At 53.5% G+C, this 19,460-nt stretch overlaps 2 long non-coding RNA genes across 6 annotated transcripts; both read right to left on the bottom strand.

The window, feature by feature from the left end:
- Positions 1-1,318: 1,318 nt before the first annotated feature.
- On the bottom strand, positions 1,319-9,094 carry LOC139827477 (uncharacterized). Of its 3 annotated transcripts, none has more exons than XR_011738019.1 (6): positions 9,037-9,094; positions 6,824-7,180; positions 6,243-6,354; positions 4,927-5,034; positions 4,531-4,670; positions 1,319-2,583 (listed from the first exon to the last, which is right to left on the bottom strand). It is a non-coding gene; the product is annotated as an uncharacterized lncRNA (long non-coding RNA). The 3 variants fall into 3 exon arrangements; XR_011738020.1 differs by having other exon boundaries at positions 4,927-4,999; positions 6,824-7,217; positions 8,773-9,057; XR_011738018.1 differs by having other exon boundaries at positions 6,824-7,217; positions 8,773-9,057.
- Positions 9,095-11,488: 2,394 nt separating this feature from the next.
- LOC139827478 (uncharacterized) lies at positions 11,489-17,086 on the bottom strand. 3 transcript variants are annotated; one of them, XR_011738022.1, is made up of 5 exons: positions 16,994-17,086; positions 16,413-16,524; positions 15,097-15,169; positions 14,701-14,840; positions 11,489-12,753 (listed from the first exon to the last, which is right to left on the bottom strand). It is a non-coding gene; the product is annotated as an uncharacterized lncRNA (long non-coding RNA). The 3 variants fall into 3 exon arrangements; XR_011738021.1 differs by having other exon boundaries at positions 15,097-15,204; XR_011738023.1 differs by lacking the exon at positions 16,994-17,086 and adding an exon at positions 16,776-16,868 and having other exon boundaries at positions 15,097-15,204.
- Positions 17,087-19,460: the final 2,374 nt, after the last annotated feature.

Consider the following 19,460-nt stretch of genomic DNA (forward strand, 5'->3'; position numbering starts at 1 on the left):
GTGGCAGCTCTGCTGCTGCTACAGGGTCAGTTCCAGCCCTTACCCTCGGCTGAGCAGCAGCCGGGCAGGCGCTGCTGCTCTGGGCGCTGCGCATCCTTCAGGAACGGTTCTCAAACGATCCTGTGCAACGATGTCCAGAGCCAGGACCCCCGCGGCGGGGAGACAGGAGCACACGGCCGGGCCCGTCCCGGCTCGGGGCTGTTTCCGCAGTCGCTGTGAGTTGATCCGTGAGCTGGAACCAACCTCCCCATGCCCCGGCCCGGCCCTTTGTCCCCGGCTTTCCCAGGGCAGCGCAGCGGGCTGGGTCACACCAACTGTTCTCTGCTGGCACCACCCAGCCGGGTCACCTGTGTCTGCGGTTGTGGGGACACCCCACGGGCTCCCTGGAAACGGACATCACAGCACTGAGAGGGGGCGTTCAGGAGCCTCTGCGCTTTTGGGTTGGTTTGTTTGGGGTTTTTTTCCTTTTGCTGTTTTGATCGTTAGCTTCTTGTTGCTGGTTGGTTTGTTTTTAAGCTGTTACTCTATATAGCTCATCCATGGTGCTTATAGAGCATGGGTAAATCTACCCTGCTTCCTCACAGGAGACAACCATCTCGCTTTACAACAGGTGATTGAATCTGCTATAGAAAAGTTCAACCACCTCCTGTACAGCAAAGGATAAAAGAAAGTATGGATTTTTGTTGCATCTAATCCACAATGCAAGTACCCATTAACAATACATTAGCAGTGGGTTCCTTCAAATATTCACAGTGAAGGTAGTTCCTGGCACGATTGTATTAGCGTTCTTACTATTTTACGGGAGAAACACAGGGCACAGCTGATTTTGCCCACGTGCAGCGCAGTGATCACACGGGTGCGGTGAACCGGGTGGAAGGCCCTAGAAAAGGAAAATCAGCCTCCGTGTGCAGGGCCAAAACAGAAATCCTTTTCAAACTGTGCCATTTTAAAAAGCTACCAGGGGTATAAAGCAGAAAAAAGAGCAGTGAATGTGTATAATGACACAATTAGATGGTTCTCCAGTTTCATGATGTGCTCTTTTACTAACAGTGTCTGCTGGAGTGGATACCCTGGACACCAACAAGCGGGTCCTGGTGCTGTGCCCATGGCGATTCATCCACTGTGGCCGTGGGTGTCAGGCCCTGATACAATAGACACAAAACCTTGGGAGGGAGGTGATCACAGTAGAACGCTTAGAGATAATGGGCTAGCAGACTTGATTTAATCTTTATTTAAAAATACACATGGCTGCTGTCTTTTCTACAGTTTAGGTAGGACGGGCTCCAATATCTCTATGAATTACAATACATGACAAAAATTAAAGGGGGAAAGCTTTATTTTTACAATGGTAAATACAGTCTAAATCGTAATTTGGGAAACAGATAAAGGGGTGTAGCAAATGAGGCACAGACGATCCTGTTTTATCTCAGAAGGCTTTGGCGTATTTACAGCTTTAGGCACAGCGTGTCCAATCCCGTATAAAATGCACTGTCCATACCAATTCAGCCTGTCCCCCGATATAAGGACATCAGGATGCCACCCTGCATTCACCAAGGGACAATCCTGATCTAATGTTCTCTGTGTATTCTACACCAATATCTGTTCGTCAACAAACCTTTTACTGGTTTCAATTTCTTTCCCTGATTGTCCTTTTTCAAATACAATGCGTATGTAACATTTTGTATTGTGTAATATGCATTATATAATAGACAATATATGATTTAAAACATATCTCATTATATATTACATGTAGTGCATTACTATACTACACATCTCGGGTATACCCACCCAGACCTGTGCAGCATATTAATATTATTTACAGTGGCCACCATTAATTACAATATTCCCTGGTTGCTGTTCCCTAGGGAGTCAAACGATCCTTTTCCAATGTCACAAAACACAGCCCGGGGGGGATTTCTTCCGAATCGCTCCTGTCCATTGTCCACTACCTATTTCACAATCACAATAACAGACAATTGGTGAACCATAAGTATTGGACTACAAAATCACCCAAGACACAAGTAACAACAACAACAAATCACTAAAGACACAAACAATCATACAATTGCTAAGGCACAAACAGCAAAATCACTAAAGGTACCTTTACCAAATTACTATTCCCTCGTTTTTCTCTTTTATTTATTGTTTTCTCATTTTCCTCTTTGGTTTTTTATTTCTTTTTAATTTACCCAATTTACCAAAACGCGCAGACCCAACGCGCTGGTGTCGCCCACGTCTCGCGCAGGCAGCCTGCAAACAAACCAGACTATGAAAGTGCCTTATCTCATTGATGGGGTTTTACCCACGTCCCGAGCTGGCCCGAGGATCCGTGATCCCTTCCGGGAATTCCCCGGTGCCGGCACAAGGTCCCAGAGATCCTGGGGTCCACGGGAGGTCAGGCAGATTATCCCATCCTCGTCGCCAGAAAACGATACCGAAAAGTCGGCAAACAGACTCTTTAACACTGTTTTGAAAGTGTTAAAAAGCAGGCACTTTTATTACGGCGCGCTGGGCACTCGGGGGATCGCTCCTCTAATCCAGCGTGCGTTCCGCTTTCCTCTGGTTTTACATATCCTGGAACTCCTGAAACAGCAAAACACGCCAACCACTGTTTACAGACGTCCCGTGCTCTTTCACCAGTGCGTGCAGCCGCAACGAGAAATCTGGAATGAGCGTCTACAGAAACACATACGTATTTACCCAATTCAGAACAACGCGTTACATCAGCTGGCCGTACTTGTCAGTAATCCCTCCTGGATTAACACCCTCTTTGGATGGCACGGGTGCCGACTGTTGGCAATCAGGGCAGGACATAAGAACGCTCCTGGCCTGATCCGTTGTAATTTGAAATTGTCGTTTTAACGACTTTGCATTCTGGTGAAAGAGTTGATGTGATAATTTAGCTTGCTCCAAGGCTTTAGGCACAGTAAGCGGCACAGCTCGTGCATCGGCCCTCCTATTGCCTTCCGCAAGAGGTCCTGGAAGGGCAGCGCGAGAGCGGATGTGCGCTGCATAAAAACCATGACGCCTATGATTTATTAGGAACCATAGCATTCTCAATCCAGCCATCAAAAGAGGATCATCCTCTTCCTTAAGAAAAGAAGCTTCCAGGCGGTTAAGTATGCCAGCTGCATAATGAGTCAGTTACAACATTCAAAGGCTCATTACAGAACACTCAAAAGCGATCCTAACAGCTGTCAGCTCAAGAACTTGTTTGACCCTTGGTCTCCTTTTTCTACCTTGTGTTTGCAACACTGGGTATCTGAGTTTAGCCATGTAATTACAACTTTACGTGAGCAACCAGAGGCATCGGTAAATTCAGTCTTGTCGTTGCTGACAGCAGCACTTGCCATACAACGGTAAATTACCAATTTCAGCCCACAGTTTATGTTGAGGGTAATAAACTGATATGTTCCCTGCGTATGTTGCCAATGCAATCTGGAAATTCACATCTTCAGTTAATTACCATTGTAACTTCACCTTTGTTCTAGGAACAAATACACCTTCAGGTCTATCCAATACATAGCATATAAACATTCCCTGCCTTTAATTATTGGTTTTGAATACATTTCTTTTATTATCCAAACTGTTTCCATTAGCGCGTGAGCTAGAAAAACCCATACTGCCCCAATCACCTTTCTCCTTCCTTGAGCTCTCCTGACCTGTGGTTCCACCACCCGTGTCTTCTTTCTGGGGCCCTCTTGACTCACAGGTGCGCTCCAACCCTCCTTCTCGATCACTCTTCCTCACAGGTTCGCCTCCTTCCGGGTGCAGCACCGCGCTTTGCGCACAGGCTTTCCTTCCTTGTCCAATTTATACAATGGCCTCTGCTCACAAGATTTCATCAAGGTTTCTCTATTCACATTATCACCAGGTGGTTCCTCAATCTCTTTCCTGTGAGCTAAAATACACCCGAACGGGCTCTTTTTCAGAATACCGCTACTACGCCGTCCTCCCATTACGCGTCACACGGAACGACACGGCTCATCTTGTAACAAATACGAGCAAATAACTATTAACACCTACAGCAGTACTCCACAGATAATACTCAAACCTACCCACGACACACCGCCCTCACAAGTTGTACTCCAAGTTTATCCCACCGTCTCCAAAACAAAACAATTCCGGTACCCAGCTCAAATCTCTCTAACACTCAGCACCGCAATTAGGACACTCTGCAACACAGATGGCTCCACAACGCTCACACTCCTTGCAAGTTAAAGCCACAGCAGCTCCTGCTGTAGTTTTCGGTGTTCAAGTGCATAGTCAGAACCAAGGCACATCCAAGAATTAAACCCAACTACGGTACGCTTCACGGCTACATACAGAGCCAGCTTTGCACCACAACGGAGCACGGGAACAACCAACACCAAAAGCTGGCCGCACAAACAACTCCACAGCAACTACTGTATACCTCTAAGGTGCTCGCAACCCCGTCCACGCTATCCTGCCGAAATTCCGTACCACGACTTACGGACAGTTCGCGAGCACGTGACCGGTCCCAAATTTCAGAGAAGAAAGACTTCTCACCAGAGGTCCTCGTCCGTCCCCGCGGCGATCCGACCGAGACGAGGAGTCTCTCCAGAGACATCCCCGGGGTGCGCCAAGAGAGTCCTCGGCTCCACGGGCCCTGCGGCCGGACAGAGCGGGTCCTCCGGCTGGCTCACCGGCTGAAACGGGGAAAGAAACGGGACGGCAGAGTCAGCAGCACTGCTAAGCCACGTTCTTTATTTCATTTGACGATGTTAGTTATAATTGTTTAGTTTCTCGCTGACAATACATCTGTTAATTATTAGTCAAATATAAACTAAGCTCTCAGCTTCTAAACAACGTGTTACTTAACCTTCCATCTCCCTCTTGTCGTGCAGAAGGATCTAAAAGGTGAAAAATATCCCCTCATCGTGCAGGCGGTCAGAAAGCATTTACCTCATGTCAACTGGTTAATGACGGGTACACCTTCTATAACTTCATCGCAGTATACGTTAACTTGGCAGCTTCTCTTCAAAAGCGAGAAGAGAAAAAAGGGACAGGGCTCTGAAAAAACAAGGCAGAGATCAAAGCAGCGGCGGGGACAGAGGAAAAGAGGCCGGAAGAGCACCAGGAACAGGGCACAGAAAGAAACAAATCGGCGCGGCGGCAGCGGCGCGGAGACGGAGGAAAAAAACCCGGCACGGTCAACGGGACAGAGAGGAACGCGACCACGGGCAGGGAGCGGGACACGGGGACACGGCGAGGAACCACGGGACGCGGAGAGATACCAAAAAGTCGGCAAAAAAGACTCTCTAACGCTGTTCTGAAAGTGTTGAACGGCGGGCAATTTCAATACAGCGCACCGCACGCTCAGAGGATGGCCCCTGTATTTGAGCGTACGTGTGGTTCACGCTTCTTGGTATTCTTTACATACACCTATTGCATATTCATTTGCTTCTACCGCTTAGTTAGTGCATTAAACAGAAGTTCTTTCCATAACCCCACCCTTCGCTGGCAGTCCATCTCTGGTATGCCAGTGTCCATCAAGGGTCTCCAGCGGTCCCCGGTGCCCCTGCAGCCCGGTGCCCCCTGCCCCGGTGTTGGCTCCTCGACCTCATGTCTTGAGCACGCCCACTGTCATTTTGTGCTGCTACTCAAGTAGCTCCTTCTCCATTTAGTGGAACGTCCCATTTTCCCAGCCTGCGAGCCAACGACATCCCGCTTTGCCCCACCTCCAGTCCCTACAGAGCTAGTGTTTCTCTGTTAGGTTTCTGTTCCGTTAGGCCTGGTCTTGCTGCCTTATGCCAAGGGCTTTCTACAAGATTTTTGTTCCTCCTATCAACGGGAAGCAAGAGAGAGGGCAACAGGCAAAAACGATGGCAGAGCGAGAGACCGCGGGGAACACAGGGGCTTGGAGGAAGAAAGAGAGGAATGAGGAGCCCCGCGGAGAGACGGAGGACAGGAAAAAAGAAAATAAAAAGAGAGAAAAAAAAACGGGGCGGCACAAAGGCTCAGAACGTGAACGAGGACGGGAACAGTGCCGTACGGAATGAAGAAAGCCGGCAACGCCGAGCACGACAAAGGCACAGAGAGAGAGACGGCGAAGGGAGGGAGGAAGGAAAGAGACAGAGCAGCACATACAGACACAGAGAGGAAACTAATGGCAGGGAAAAGAACGGGCCAGAGAAAGCGTGGGGAAAAAGGAGACGGAGGGGCAGGGAGGCACCAGGACACACAAGCCGGGGACGAGGCCCCGAGGGCCAGGGACTCACAGCGGCTCTCGCTTTCGGTGGCTGCCAGGAGGCTTCTAACAGCTCAGACGCTCCCGTCTCCTTCTCTCCTCCCTTCCTCTCCGGTAACTCGGGGCGCTCGGCCGTCCTCAGCCTAGGAGAACACGGTGGGGTGTCAGGGCTCCTACGAGACGAGGCTTCGGGGACATGGAGCCTCGCTGGCTCGCTCGCCAGGCAGCCGTCCCGCTCCAGGATACGCGCACGGACCCTGCCGCGCACGTTGGCCCCCGGCCCGCCGCACGCCGCGCAGAGGGAGCCTTCGCCACCCGGAGAGAGGGGCTCGCTCTCTCGCCCGCCGCAGGAAGCGGACGTTGGGCCGACGGCCCCGCATTTCTTCCTCTTTACCTCTCCCCAACCTCTCTGGCTCCAGCAGCAGCAGCCCCCGCCCACGCACGGGACGTGCTCCCCTGTCCCTGCTCCCGCCACGCTGCCAGACGAGCCTCGCCAGCCCGAGGCGGGCGCAGCCAACGGCATCCCCCGGGCTGGGAGCGAACGGCCACATCCTCAGCGCGGCCTCTGGGAGAGGGAGAGAAGAAGCAGCGGCCGTTAGCACCGTAGCTCACCCCTGCCCCAGCCTGCTCCTTCCGCAGGGGCCACCGGAGAGGTGCCGAGGGCCGGCTTGCCGCCTTCACGACGGGGCTTGGGAGCGGCCCAGGAACACGGGACGGGCTCGCAGGAGCTGCCGGAGCTGGGAGCGGCTGCACGGGGCGAGCGGGGCCGCGGGAGGAGGCTCGGGGGGAGCTCTGGCGAGCTGGGGACGCACCCGGCATCTGCCCCCGGCCGGCTGTCGCCTCCTGCTCCTCTGCCGCACGCTGGGGACGGAGGACGGCGCCGCGTCTCCCACCTGGGCGCTGCTCCCCAGGTTCCATTCCCCGCCTGGGCTGGGGGGTCTGCTGAGCATCGGGCGTTCACAGCTCCCCCTCAGAAACACAGAAATTCCAAATTAGAGTTCAGCCTCTGAAAAAAATAGAGCAGGAGAAAGCAGAGGAATTAGTCAGAAGAAGGGACAGGAGAGCAGCTGAGCTAACGGAGGATTCGAGGGAAACGGGCCACCCCAAAACACAAGGCATCCTCAAAAAACCAGAGCAACTGCAGCAACGCCAGACAGCATTAAGACAAACTGACACCGTTTAGGACACGCTCAGCATAAAAGCAAACACATCCACCGGTGCAGGAAAGCATCTCGCCCCTTCCCCACAGCACCGCCACAGGACACAGCCCTGTGAGGCCACGGGATGGGCTCGTACTGAAACGGAGAAATAAGCTTGACAGCAGAGTCAATTACACCGTTAAGCAGGCAATGTTTCTTTCATCTGCACTGGGGAGCTCTGGGGGTCGTCCTCTGCAAGTGCTCCCACGACTGGATGCTCTTGCATTGCTTATAATCACACAGTTGCTACATATTAATTACAATTGTTTTAAATTTTGAACATACAATATATCTAACCTAAGAAATAATTGATGAAGTTAGTTATAAATGTTTAGTTTCTCACTGACAACACATCTATTAGTTAAATATAAACTAAGCTCTCAGCTTCTAAACAATGTGTTATTAAATCTTCTGTCTCCCTCTTGTCATGCAGAAGGATCTAAAAGGTGAAAAATATCCCCTCATCGTGCAGGCGGTCAGAAAGCATTTACCCCACGTGAACCGGTTAATGAAGGGTACATCTTCTATAACTTCATCGCAGTATACATTAACTTGGTAGCTTCTCTTGAATTCCCCCCTTTTCAATACACTTGCAAACTCTTTGGCAGTATAAGTCTATGAAATATTATCCTCTCGCGTTGTGGTACAGCACAATTATTTGTTACCCACTAGCAGTACCAAACAGAACACTGTAGCGTAATGTAAGTAAAAACGACTAGCATCAAAATCAGAGTCCTAAGATCAATGCTGACAGAACTGCGAAGCCGCAGCTCCTGCCGGTTCTGGCGTTGGTTTCTGGCACTTCTGACCGCTTCGGGTCAAACGGCGCCTCTTCCCCCGGCCGTGCGCTGCAGTACCCGAGTTTCGCCACAGGGCGGCAGCACTGAGACCGCCGCGGCAGCCCCGGGCGAGCGGTCGTGCCGCGTTTCGCGGGAACCCCGCAAAATAAACTCCAGAAAACAAACGCAACGAAACAAAAACGCACACAGAGAGCCGCGGAACGAAAGCCGCGCGTACAGGACACAGAACCCGCCGGGCCTCGCCCCGAGCTCCCGCCGAAGCGGCGCCCGACCCGCCACGCCACCGAGCCTGCCACCGCGCCTTAGCTCTGGTTTGAAACGTCTCCCCCCGACTAACGGGGGCTGCGCCGCTCCCGGAGCGACTGCTGTCCCGGAGGGACACACGGCTCCAGACCGTAAGCCTTCGGCGCACCTGCCCTCGGGGTCACACACCTCCCACCGGCTTCGCCAACTCGGCCGTAAGGGCAGGGGGGAAACTGAACCGAACGCCTCCTCACCGCGCCGGCCCATCCCACTCCCCCCGTTCCAACGGCACGGTCACCCTCGCCGCGGCCGCACTCACCTGCCGCCTCTTTCGCCGCTCCGTTCCCCTCGCACTCTCCCACCGTCCCGCCGGGCTCCGCGGGCACCGACACCCGCCGCGCCCCGGAGACCTCCGCGGCGGGAGGCCCCCTCTGCCTTTCTGTCGCCTCCTTCCTTTCTGCCGCCTCCGGGGACCTCACGAAGGGCTACCCTGAGCCGACTGCCTCCAGGTCCCCGGGTACCGGTTGCAGCAACCGCTCCACAGCCGCCCCGACCCCCGTTCCCGTTAATTCCCGGTACCCACCCCGAGACACCACGGACCCGCTCGCCAGGACCCGCGCTGATTGGCTGCTTTCCACCCCACCACGCTGTCCTCCTATTGGATGCTCCGTCCGGCGCCCAGAGGCCCGCAACGCCCGCCCCTCCGGCAAAATGATAGCCTGCCTAGGCACGTCAATCACCATTTTCTCCGCCTATCAGAGCTCGCAGTGAGGGCAGGCGCAGTAGGGAGAGAGCAGCACCCGCCCCTTTCCGCAACACGATTGGCTGCCGAAGACAAGTCAATCATCATTCTCTTGGCCCATCAGTACTCGCAGTTTGCTCATGCGCAGTACGGAGCCTCCGACACCCGCCCCTCCGGCAATCTGATTGGCGGACAGAATGGCAATTGACGTGCCTTGGCAGCCTATCAGCGATCCGCCCCCCCCCCAGCCTTCCCGCGCCATCTGATTGGCCCGCTCTGCACCCTCACCCGTCTGCTCTCCGCCCTGCCGGGCCCCCCCCGCCCTTTGCCCGCGCGGCTTCCAGCAGCCGCGTTTGAAAGGAAACAACAAACCGCGCTCCTTTGCTTTATGCTGACAAGGGGGGCGGGTGGTCACCTACCCTTAAATTCATTGTGAACAGAGAGAGCCGTAAGGAGCTCCAGCCGGCAGGTTTCTCTCCCCTGTGCCCGGGACTGAGGAGACGCCGCCTCCTCCTGCTGCCGCCTCGCCCGTTCCCCTCGCAGCGGGGCCGCCCCGGGAGAGCCGGGCGCCTCTTTTTTTCCCGGCGGCTCGTCCGACCGCTGCCCCCCCTTTCTGACGGGCACGACCTCGGTCGCAGCGGCAGCGCCCCCCTCTTACCCGCGGCACGGGCACCGGGCGCCGCTCCCCAGCTGCAGTTCCGGGCTGTGGCCACCAGACGGCAGCACCGAGCGCGGTCACGCAGCGCCCCCGGGCCCCGCAGCGCGGGCGCTTTTTCTTGACCCGTGGGCAGCCCGAGCTCCCCGAACGCGCTTTCCCAGAGCCGCGCACATGGCAGACACACTGATAAAAGATAATAGCCCGACATTGCTAAAATGTTTTTTTTTCCTAAAGATGCCTTCTATCCTAATAAAATACATTGCCTCTCCCTGTGCCCCGTGTCTTGTCTGCAGCAGTAACTCGGCTCGCCCGCAGCTGTGGCAGCTCTGCTGCTGCTACAGGGTCAGTTCCAGCCCTTACCCTCGGCTGAGCAGCAGCCGGGCAGGCGCTGCTGCTCTGGGCGCTGCGCATCCTTCAGGAACGGTTCTCAAACGATCCTGTGCAACGATGTCCAGAGCCAGGACCCCCGCGGCGGGGAGACAGGAGCACACGGCCGGGCCCGTCCCGGCTCGGGGCTGTTTCCGCAGTCGCTGTGAGTTGATCCGTGAGCTGGAACCAACCTCCCCATGCCCCGGCCCGGCCCTTTGTCCCCGGCTTTCCCAGGGCAGCGCAGCGGGCTGGGTCACACCAACTGTTCTCTGCTGGCACCACCCAGCCGGGTCACCTGTGTCTGCGGTTGTGGGGACACCCCACGGGCTCCCTGGAAACGGACATCACAGCACTGAGAGGGGGCGTTCAGGAGCCTCTGCGCTTTTGGGTTGGTTTGTTTGGGGTTTTTTTCCTTTTGCTGTTTTGATCGTTAGCTTCTTGTTGCTGGTTGGTTTGTTTTTAAGCTGTTACTCTATATAGCTCATCCATGGTGCTTATAGAGCATGGGTAAATCTACCCTGCTTCCTCACAGGAGACAACCATCTCGCTTTACAACAGGTGATTGAATCTGCTATAGAAAAGTTCAACCACCTCCTGTACAGCAAAGGATAAAAGAAAGTATGGATTTTTGTTGCATCTAATCCACAATGCAAGTACCCATTAACAATACATTAGCAGTGGGTTCCTTCAAATATTCACAGTGAAGGTAGTTCCTGGCACGATTGTATTAGCGTTCTTACTATTTTACGGGAGAAACACAGGGCACAGCTGATTTTGCCCACGTGCAGCGCAGTGATCACACGGGTGCGGTGAACCGGGTGGAAGGCCCTAGAAAAGGAAAATCAGCCTCCGTGTGCAGGGCCAAAACAGAAATCCTTTTCAAACTGTGCCATTTTAAAAAGCTACCAGGGGTATAAAGCAGAAAAAAGAGCAGTGAATGTGTATAATGACACAATTAGATGGTTCTCCAGTTTCATGATGTGCTCTTTTACTAACAGTGTCTGCTGGAGTGGATACCCTGGACACCAACAAGCGGGTCCTGGTGCTGTGCCCATGGCGATTCATCCACTGTGGCCGTGGGTGTCAGGCCCTGATACAATAGACACAAAACCTTGGGAGGGAGGTGATCACAGTAGAACGCTTAGAGATAATGGGCTAGCAGACTTGATTTAATCTTTATTTAAAAATACACATGGCTGCTGTCTTTTCTACAGTTTAGGTAGGACGGGCTCCAATATCTCTATGAATTACAATACATGACAAAAATTAAAGGGGGAAAGCTTTATTTTTACAATGGTAAATACAGTCTAAATCGTAATTTGGGAAACAGATAAAGGGGTGTAGCAAATGAGGCACAGACGATCCTGTTTTATCTCAGAAGGCTTTGGCGTATTTACAGCTTTAGGCACAGCGTGTCCAATCCCGTATAAAATGCACTGTCCATACCAATTCAGCCTGTCCCCCGATATAAGGACATCAGGATGCCACCCTGCATTCACCAAGGGACAATCCTGATCTAATGTTCTCTGTGTATTCTACACCAATATCTGTTCGTCAACAAACCTTTTACTGGTTTCAATTTCTTTCCCTGATTGTCCTTTTTCAAATACAATGCGTATGTAACATTTTGTATTGTGTAATATGCATTATATAATAGACAATATATGATTTAAAACATATCTCATTATATATTACATGTAGTGCATTACTATACTACACATCTCGGGTATACCCACCCAGACCTGTGCAGCATATTAATATTATTTACAGTGGCCACCATTAATTACAATATTCCCTGGTTGCTGTTCCCTAGGGAGTCAAACGATCCTTTTCCAATGTCACAAAACACAGCCCGGGGGGGATTTCTTCCGAATCGCTCCTGTCCATTGTCCACTACCTATTTCACAATCACAATAACAGACAATTGGTGAACCATAAGTATTGGACTACAAAATCACCCAAGACACAAGTAACAACAACAACAAATCACTAAAGACACAAACAATCATACAATTGCTAAGGCACAAACAGCAAAATCACTAAAGGTACCTTTACCAAATTACTATTCCCTCGTTTTTCTCTTTTATTTATTGTTTTCTCATTTTCCTCTTTGGTTTTTTATTTCTTTTTAATTTACCCAATTTACCAAAACGCGCAGACCCAACGCGCTGGTGTCGCCCACGTCTCGCGCAGGCAGCCTGCAAACAAACCAGACTATGAAAGTGCCTTATCTCATTGATGGGGTTTTACCCACGTCCCGAGCTGGCCCGAGGATCCGTGATCCCTTCCGGGAATTCCCCGGTGCCGGCACAAGGTCCCAGAGATCCTGGGGTCCACGGGAGGTCAGGCAGATTATCCCATCCTCGTCGCCAGAAAACGATACCGAAAAGTCGGCAAACAGACTCTTTAACACTGTTTTGAAAGTGTTAAAAAGCAGGCACTTTTATTACGGCGCGCTGGGCACTCGGGGGATCGCTCCTCTAATCCAGCGTGCGTTCCGCTTTCCTCTGGTTTTACATATCCTGGAACTCCTGAAACAGCAAAACACGCCAACCACTGTTTACAGACGTCCCGTGCTCTTTCACCAGTGCGTGCAGCCGCAACGAGAAATCTGGAATGAGCGTCTACAGAAACACATACGTATTTACCCAATTCAGAACAACGCGTTACATCAGCTGGCCGTACTTGTCAGTAATCCCTCCTGGATTAACACCCTCTTTGGATGGCACGGGTGCCGACTGTTGGCAATCAGGGCAGGACATAAGAACGCTCCTGGCCTGATCCGTTGTAATTTGAAATTGTCGTTTTAACGACTTTGCATTCTGGTGAAAGAGTTGATGTGATAATTTAGCTTGCTCCAAGGCTTTAGGCACAGTAAGCGGCACAGCTCGTGCATCGGCCCTCCTATTGCCTTCCGCAAGAGGTCCTGGAAGGGCAGCGCGAGAGCGGATGTGCGCTGCATAAAAACCATGACGCCTATGATTTATTAGGAACCATAGCATTCTCAATCCAGCCATCAAAAGAGGATCATCCTCTTCCTTAAGAAAAGAAGCTTCCAGGCGGTTAAGTATGCCAGCTGCATAATGAGTCAGTTACAACATTCAAAGGCTCATTACAGAACACTCAAAAGCGATCCTAACAGCTGTCAGCTCAAGAACTTGTTTGACCCTTGGTCTCCTTTTTCTACCTTGTGTTTGCAACACTGGGTATCTGAGTTTAGCCATGTAATTACAACTTTACGTGAGCAACCAGAGGCATCGGTAAATTCAGTCTTGTCGTTGCTGACAGCAGCACTTGCCATACAACGGTAAATTACCAATTTCAGCCCACAGTTTATGTTGAGGGTAATAAACTGATATGTTCCCTGCGTATGTTGCCAATGCAATCTGGAAATTCACATCTTCAGTTAATTACCATTGTAACTTCACCTTTGTTCTAGGAACAAATACACCTTCAGGTCTATCCAATACATAGCATATAAACATTCCCTGCCTTTAATTATTGGTTTTGAATACATTTCTTTTATTATCCAAACTGTTTCCATTAGCGCGTGAGCTAGAAAAACCCATACTGCCCCAATCACCTTTCTCCTTCCTTGAGCTCTCCTGACCTGTGGTTCCACCACCCGTGTCTTCTTTCTGGGGCCCTCTTGACTCACAGGTGCGCTCCAACCCTCCTTCTCGATCACTCTTCCTCACAGGTTCGCCTCCTTCCGGGTGCAGCACCGCGCTTTGCGCACAGGCTTTCCTTCCTTGTCCAATTTATACAATGGCCTCTGCTCACAAGATTTCATCAAGGTTTCTCTATTCACATTATCACCAGGTGGTTCCTCAATCTCTTTCCTGTGAGCTAAAATACACCCGAACGGGCTCTTTTTCAGAATACCGCTACTACGCCGTCCTCCCATTACGCGTCACACGGAACGACACGGCTCATCTTGTAACAAATACGAGCAAATAACTATTAACACCTACAGCAGTACTCCACAGATAATACTCAAACCTACCCACGACACACCGCCCTCACAAGTTGTACTCCAAGTTTATCCCACCGTCTCCAAAACAAAACAATTCCGGTACCCAGCTCAAATCTCTCTAACACTCAGCACCGCAATTAGGACACTCTGCAACACAGATGGCTCCACAACGCTCACACTCCTTGCAAGTTAAAGCCACAGCAGCTCCTGCTGTAGTTTTCGGTGTTCAAGTGCATAGTCAGAACCAAGGCACATCCAAGAATTAAACCCAACTACGGTACGCTTCACGGCTACATACAGAGCCAGCTTTGCACCACAACGGAGCACGGGAACAACCAACACCAAAAGCTGGCCGCACAAACAACTCCACAGCAACTACTGTATACCTCTAAGGTGCTCGCAACCCCGTCCACGCTATCCTGCCGAAATTCCGTACCACGACTTACGGACAGTTCGCGAGCACGTGACCGGTCCCAAATTTCAGAGAAGAAAGACTTCTCACCAGAGGTCCTCGTCCGTCCCCGCGGCGATCCGACCGAGACGAGGAGTCTCTCCAGAGACATCCCCGGGGTGCGCCAAGAGAGTCCTCGGCTCCACGGGCCCTGCGGCCGGACAGAGCGGGTCCTCCGGCTGGCTCACCGCCTGAAACGGGGAAAGAAACGGGACGGCAGAGTCAGCAGCACTGCTAAGCCACGTTCTTTATTTCATTTGACGATGTTAGTTATAATTGTTTAGTTTCTCGCTGACAATACATCTGTTAATTATTAGTCAAATATAAACTAAGCTCTCAGCTTCTAAACAACGTGTTACTTAACCTTCCATCTCCCTCTTGTCGTGCAGAAGGATCTAAAAGGTGAAAAATATCCCCTCATCGTGCAGGCGGTCAGAAAGCATTTACCTCATGTCAACTGGTTAATGACGGGTACACCTTCTATAACTTCATCGCAGTATACGTTAACTTGGCAGCTTCTCTTCAAAAGCGAGAAGAGAAAAAAGGGACAGGGCTCTGAAAAAACAAGGCAGAGATCAAAGCAGCGGCGGGGACAGAGGAAAAGAGGCCGGAAGAGCACCAGGAACAGGGCACAGAAAGAAACAAATCGGCGCGGCGGCAGCGGCGCGGAGACGGAGGAAAAAAACCCGGCACGGTCAACGGGACAGAGAGGAACGCGACCACGGGCAGGGAGCGGGACACGGGGACACGGCGAGGAACCACGGGACGCGGAGAGATACCAAAAAGTCGGCAAAAAAGACTCTCTAACGCTGTTCTGAAAGTGTTGAACGGCGGGCAATTTCAATACAGCGCACCGCACGCTCAGAGGATGGCCCCTGTATTTGAGCGTACGTGTGGTTCACGCTTCTTGGTATTCTTTACATACACCTATTGCATATTCATTTGCTTCTACCGCTTAGTTAGTGCATTAAACAGAAGTTCTTTCCATAACCCCACCCTTCGCTGGCAGTCCATCTCTGGTATGCCAGTGTCCATCAAGGGTCTCCAGCGGTCCCCGGTGCCCCTGCAGCCCGGTGCCCCCTGCCCCGGTGTTGGCTCCTCGACCTCATGTCTTGAGCACGCCCACTGTCATTTTGTGCTGCTACTCAAGTAGCTCCTTCTCCATTTAGTGGAACGTCCCATTTTCCCAGCCTGCGAGCCAACGACATCCCGCTTTGCCCCACCTCCAGTCCCTACAGAGCTAGTGTTTCTCTGTTAGGTTTCTGTTCCGTTAGGCCTGGTCTTGCTGCCTTATGCCAAGGGCTTTCTACAAGATTTTTGTTCCTCCTATCAACGGGAAGCAAGAGAGAGGGCAACAGGCAAAAACGATGGCAGAGCGAGAGACCGCGGGGAACACAGGGGCTTGGAGGAAGAAAGAGAGGAATGAGGAGCCCCGCGGAGAGACGGAGGACAGGAAAAAAGAAAATAAAAAGAGAGAAAAAAAAACGGGGCGGCACAAAGGCTCAGAACGTGAACGAGGACGGGAACAGTGCCGTACGGAATGAAGAAAGCCGGCAACGCCGAGCACGACAAAGGCACAGAGAGAGAGACGGCGAAGGGAGGGAGGAAGGAAAGAGACAGAGCAGCACATACAGACACAGAGAGGAAACTAATGGCAGGGAAAAGAACGGGCCAGAGAAAGCGTGGGGAAAAAGGAGACGGAGGGGCAGGGAGGCACCAGGACACACAAGCCGGGGACGAGGCCCCGAGGGCCAGGGACTCACAGCGGCTCTCGCTTTCGGTGGCTGCCAGGAGGCTTCTAACAGCTCAGACGCTCCCGTCTCCTTCTCTCCTCCCTTCCTCTCCGGTAACTCGGGGCGCTCGGCCGTCCTCAGCCTAGGAGAACACGGTGGGGTGTCAGGGCTCCTACGAGACGAGGCTTCGGGGACATGGAGCCTCGCTGGCTCGCTCGCCAGGCAGCCGTCCCGCTCCAGGATACGCGCACGGACCCTGCCGCGCACGTTGGCCCCCGGCCCGCCGCACGCCGCGCAGAGGGAGCCTTCGCCACCCGGAGAGAGGGGCTCGCTCTCTCGCCCGCCGCAGGAAGCGGACGTTGGGCCGACGGCCCCGCATTTCTTCCTCTTTACCTCTCCCCAACCTCTCTGGCTCCAGCAGCAGCAGCCCCCGCCCACGCACGGGACGTGCTCCCCTGTCCCTGCTCCCGCCACGCTGCCAGACGAGCCTCGCCAGCCCGAGGCGGGCGCAGCCAACGGCATCCCCCGGGCTGGGAGCGAACGGCCACATCCTCAGCGCGGCCTCTGGGAGAGGGAGAGAAGAAGCAGCGGCCGTTAGCACCGTAGCTCACCCCTGCCCCAGCCTGCTCCTTCCGCAGGGGCCACCGGAGAGGTGCCGAGGGCCGGCTTGCCGCCTTCACGACGGGGCTTGGGAGCGGCCCAGGAACACGGGACGGGCTCGCAGGAGCTGCCGGAGCTGGGGGCGGCTGCACGGGGCGAGCGGGGCCGCGGGAGGAGGCTCGGGGGGAGCTCTGGCGAGCTGGGGACGCACCCGGCATCTGCCCCCGGCCGGCTGTCGCCTCCTGCTCCTCTGCCGCACGCTGGGGACGGAGGACGGCGCCGCGTCTCCCACCTGGGCGCTGCTCCCCAGGTTCCATTCCCCGCCTGGGCTGGGGGGTCTGCTGAGCATCGGGCGTTCACAGCTCCCCCTCAGAAACACAGAAATTCCAAATTAGAGTTCAGCCTCTGAAAAAAATAGAGCAGGAGAAAGCAGAGGAATTAGTCAGAAGAAGGGACAGGAGAGCAGCTGAGCTAACGGAGGATTCGAGGGAAACGGGCCACCCCAAAACACAAGGCATCCTCAAAAAACCAGAGCAACTGCAGCAACGCCAGACAGCATTAAGACAAACTGACACCGTTTAGGACACGCTCAGCATAAAAGCAAACACATCCACCGGTGCAGGAAAGCATCTCGCCCCTTCCCCACAGCACCGCCACAGGACACAGCCCTGTGAGGCCACGGGATGGGCTCGTACTGAAACGGAGAAATAAGCTTGACAGCAGAGTCAATTACACCGTTAAGCAGGCAATGTTTCTTTCATCTGCACTGGGGAGCTCTGGGGGTCGTCCTCTGCAAGTGCTCCCACGACTGGATGCTCTTGCATTGCTTATAATCACACAGTTGCTACATATTAATTACAATTGTTTTAAATTTTGAACATACAATATATCTAACCTAAGAAATAATTGATGAAGTTAGTTATAAATGTTTAGTTTCTCACTGACAACACATCTATTAGTTAAATATAAACTAAGCTCTCAGCTTCTAAACAATGTGTTATTAAATCTTCTGTCTCCCTCTTGTCATGCAGAAGGATCTAAAAGGTGAAAAATATCCCCTCATCGTGCAGGCGGTCAGAAAGCATTTACCCCACGTGAACCGGTTAATGAAGGGTACATCTTCTATAACTTCATCGCAGTATACATTAACTTGGTAGCTTCTCTTGAATTCCCCCCTTTTCAATACACTTGCAAACTCTTTGGCAGTATAAGTCTATGAAATATTATCCTCTCGCGTTGTGGTACAGCACAATTATTTGTTACCCACTAGCAGTACCAAACAGAACACTGTAGCGTAATGTAAGTAAAAACGACTAGCATCAAAATCAGAGTCCTAAGATCAATGCTGACAGAACTGCGAAGCCGCAGCTCCTGCCGGTTCTGGCGTTGGTTTCTGGCACTTCTGACCGCTTCGGGTCAAACGGCGCCTCTTCCCCCGGCCGTGCGCTGCAGTACCCGAGTTTCGCCACAGGGCGGCAGCACTGAGACCGCCGCGGCAGCCCCGGGCGAGCGGTCGTGCCGCGTTTCGCGGGAACCCCGCAAAATAAACTCCAGAAAACAAACGCAACGAAACAAAAACGCACACAGAGAGCCGCGGAACGAAAGCCGCGCGTACAGGACACAGAACCCGCCGGGCCTCGCCCCGAGCTCCCGCCGAAGCGGCGCCCGACCCGCCACGCCACCGAGCCTGCCACCGCGCCTTAGCTCTGGTTTGAAACGTCTCCCCCCGACTAACGGGGGCTGCGCCGCTCCCGGAGCGACTGCTGTCCCGGAGGGACACACGGCTCCAGACCGTAAGCCTTCGGCGCACCTGCCCTCGGGGTCACACACCTCCCACCGGCTTCGCCAACTCGGCCGTAAGGGCAGGGGGGAAACTGAACCGAACGCCTCCTCACCGCGCCGGCCCATCCCACTCCCCCCGTTCCAACGGCACGGTCACCCTCGCCGCGGCCGCACTCACCTGCCGCCTCTTTCGCCGCTCCGTTCCCCTCGCACTCTCCCACCGTCCCGCCGGGCTCCGCGGGCACCGACACCCGCCGCGCCCCGGAGACCTCCGCGGCGGGAGGCCCCCTCTGCCTTTCTGTCGCCTCCTTCCTTTCTGCCGCCTCCGGGGACCTCACGAAGGGCTACCCTGAGCCGACTGCCTCCAGGTCCCCGGGTACCGGTTGCAGCAACCGCTCCACAGCCGCCCCGACCCCCGTTCCCGTTAATTCCCGGTACCCACCCCGAGACACCACGGACCCGCTCGCCAGGACCCGCGCTGATTGGCTGCTTTCCACCCCACCACGCTGTCCTCCTATTGGATGCTCCGTCCGGCGCCCAGAGGCCCGCAACGCCCGCCCCTCCGGCAAAATGATAGCCTGCCTAGGCACGTCAATCACCATTTTCTCCGCCTATCAGAGCTCGCAGTGAGGGCAGGCGCAGTAGGGAGAGAGCAGCACCCGCCCCTTTCCGCAACACGATTGGCTGCCGAAGACA

The sequence above is a fragment of the Patagioenas fasciata genome, chromosome 3 (genome assembly GCF_037038585.1).
Source record: "Patagioenas fasciata isolate bPatFas1 chromosome 3, bPatFas1.hap1, whole genome shotgun sequence".
In the NCBI taxonomy this organism is placed as follows: Eukaryota; Metazoa; Chordata; class Aves; order Columbiformes; family Columbidae; genus Patagioenas; species Patagioenas fasciata.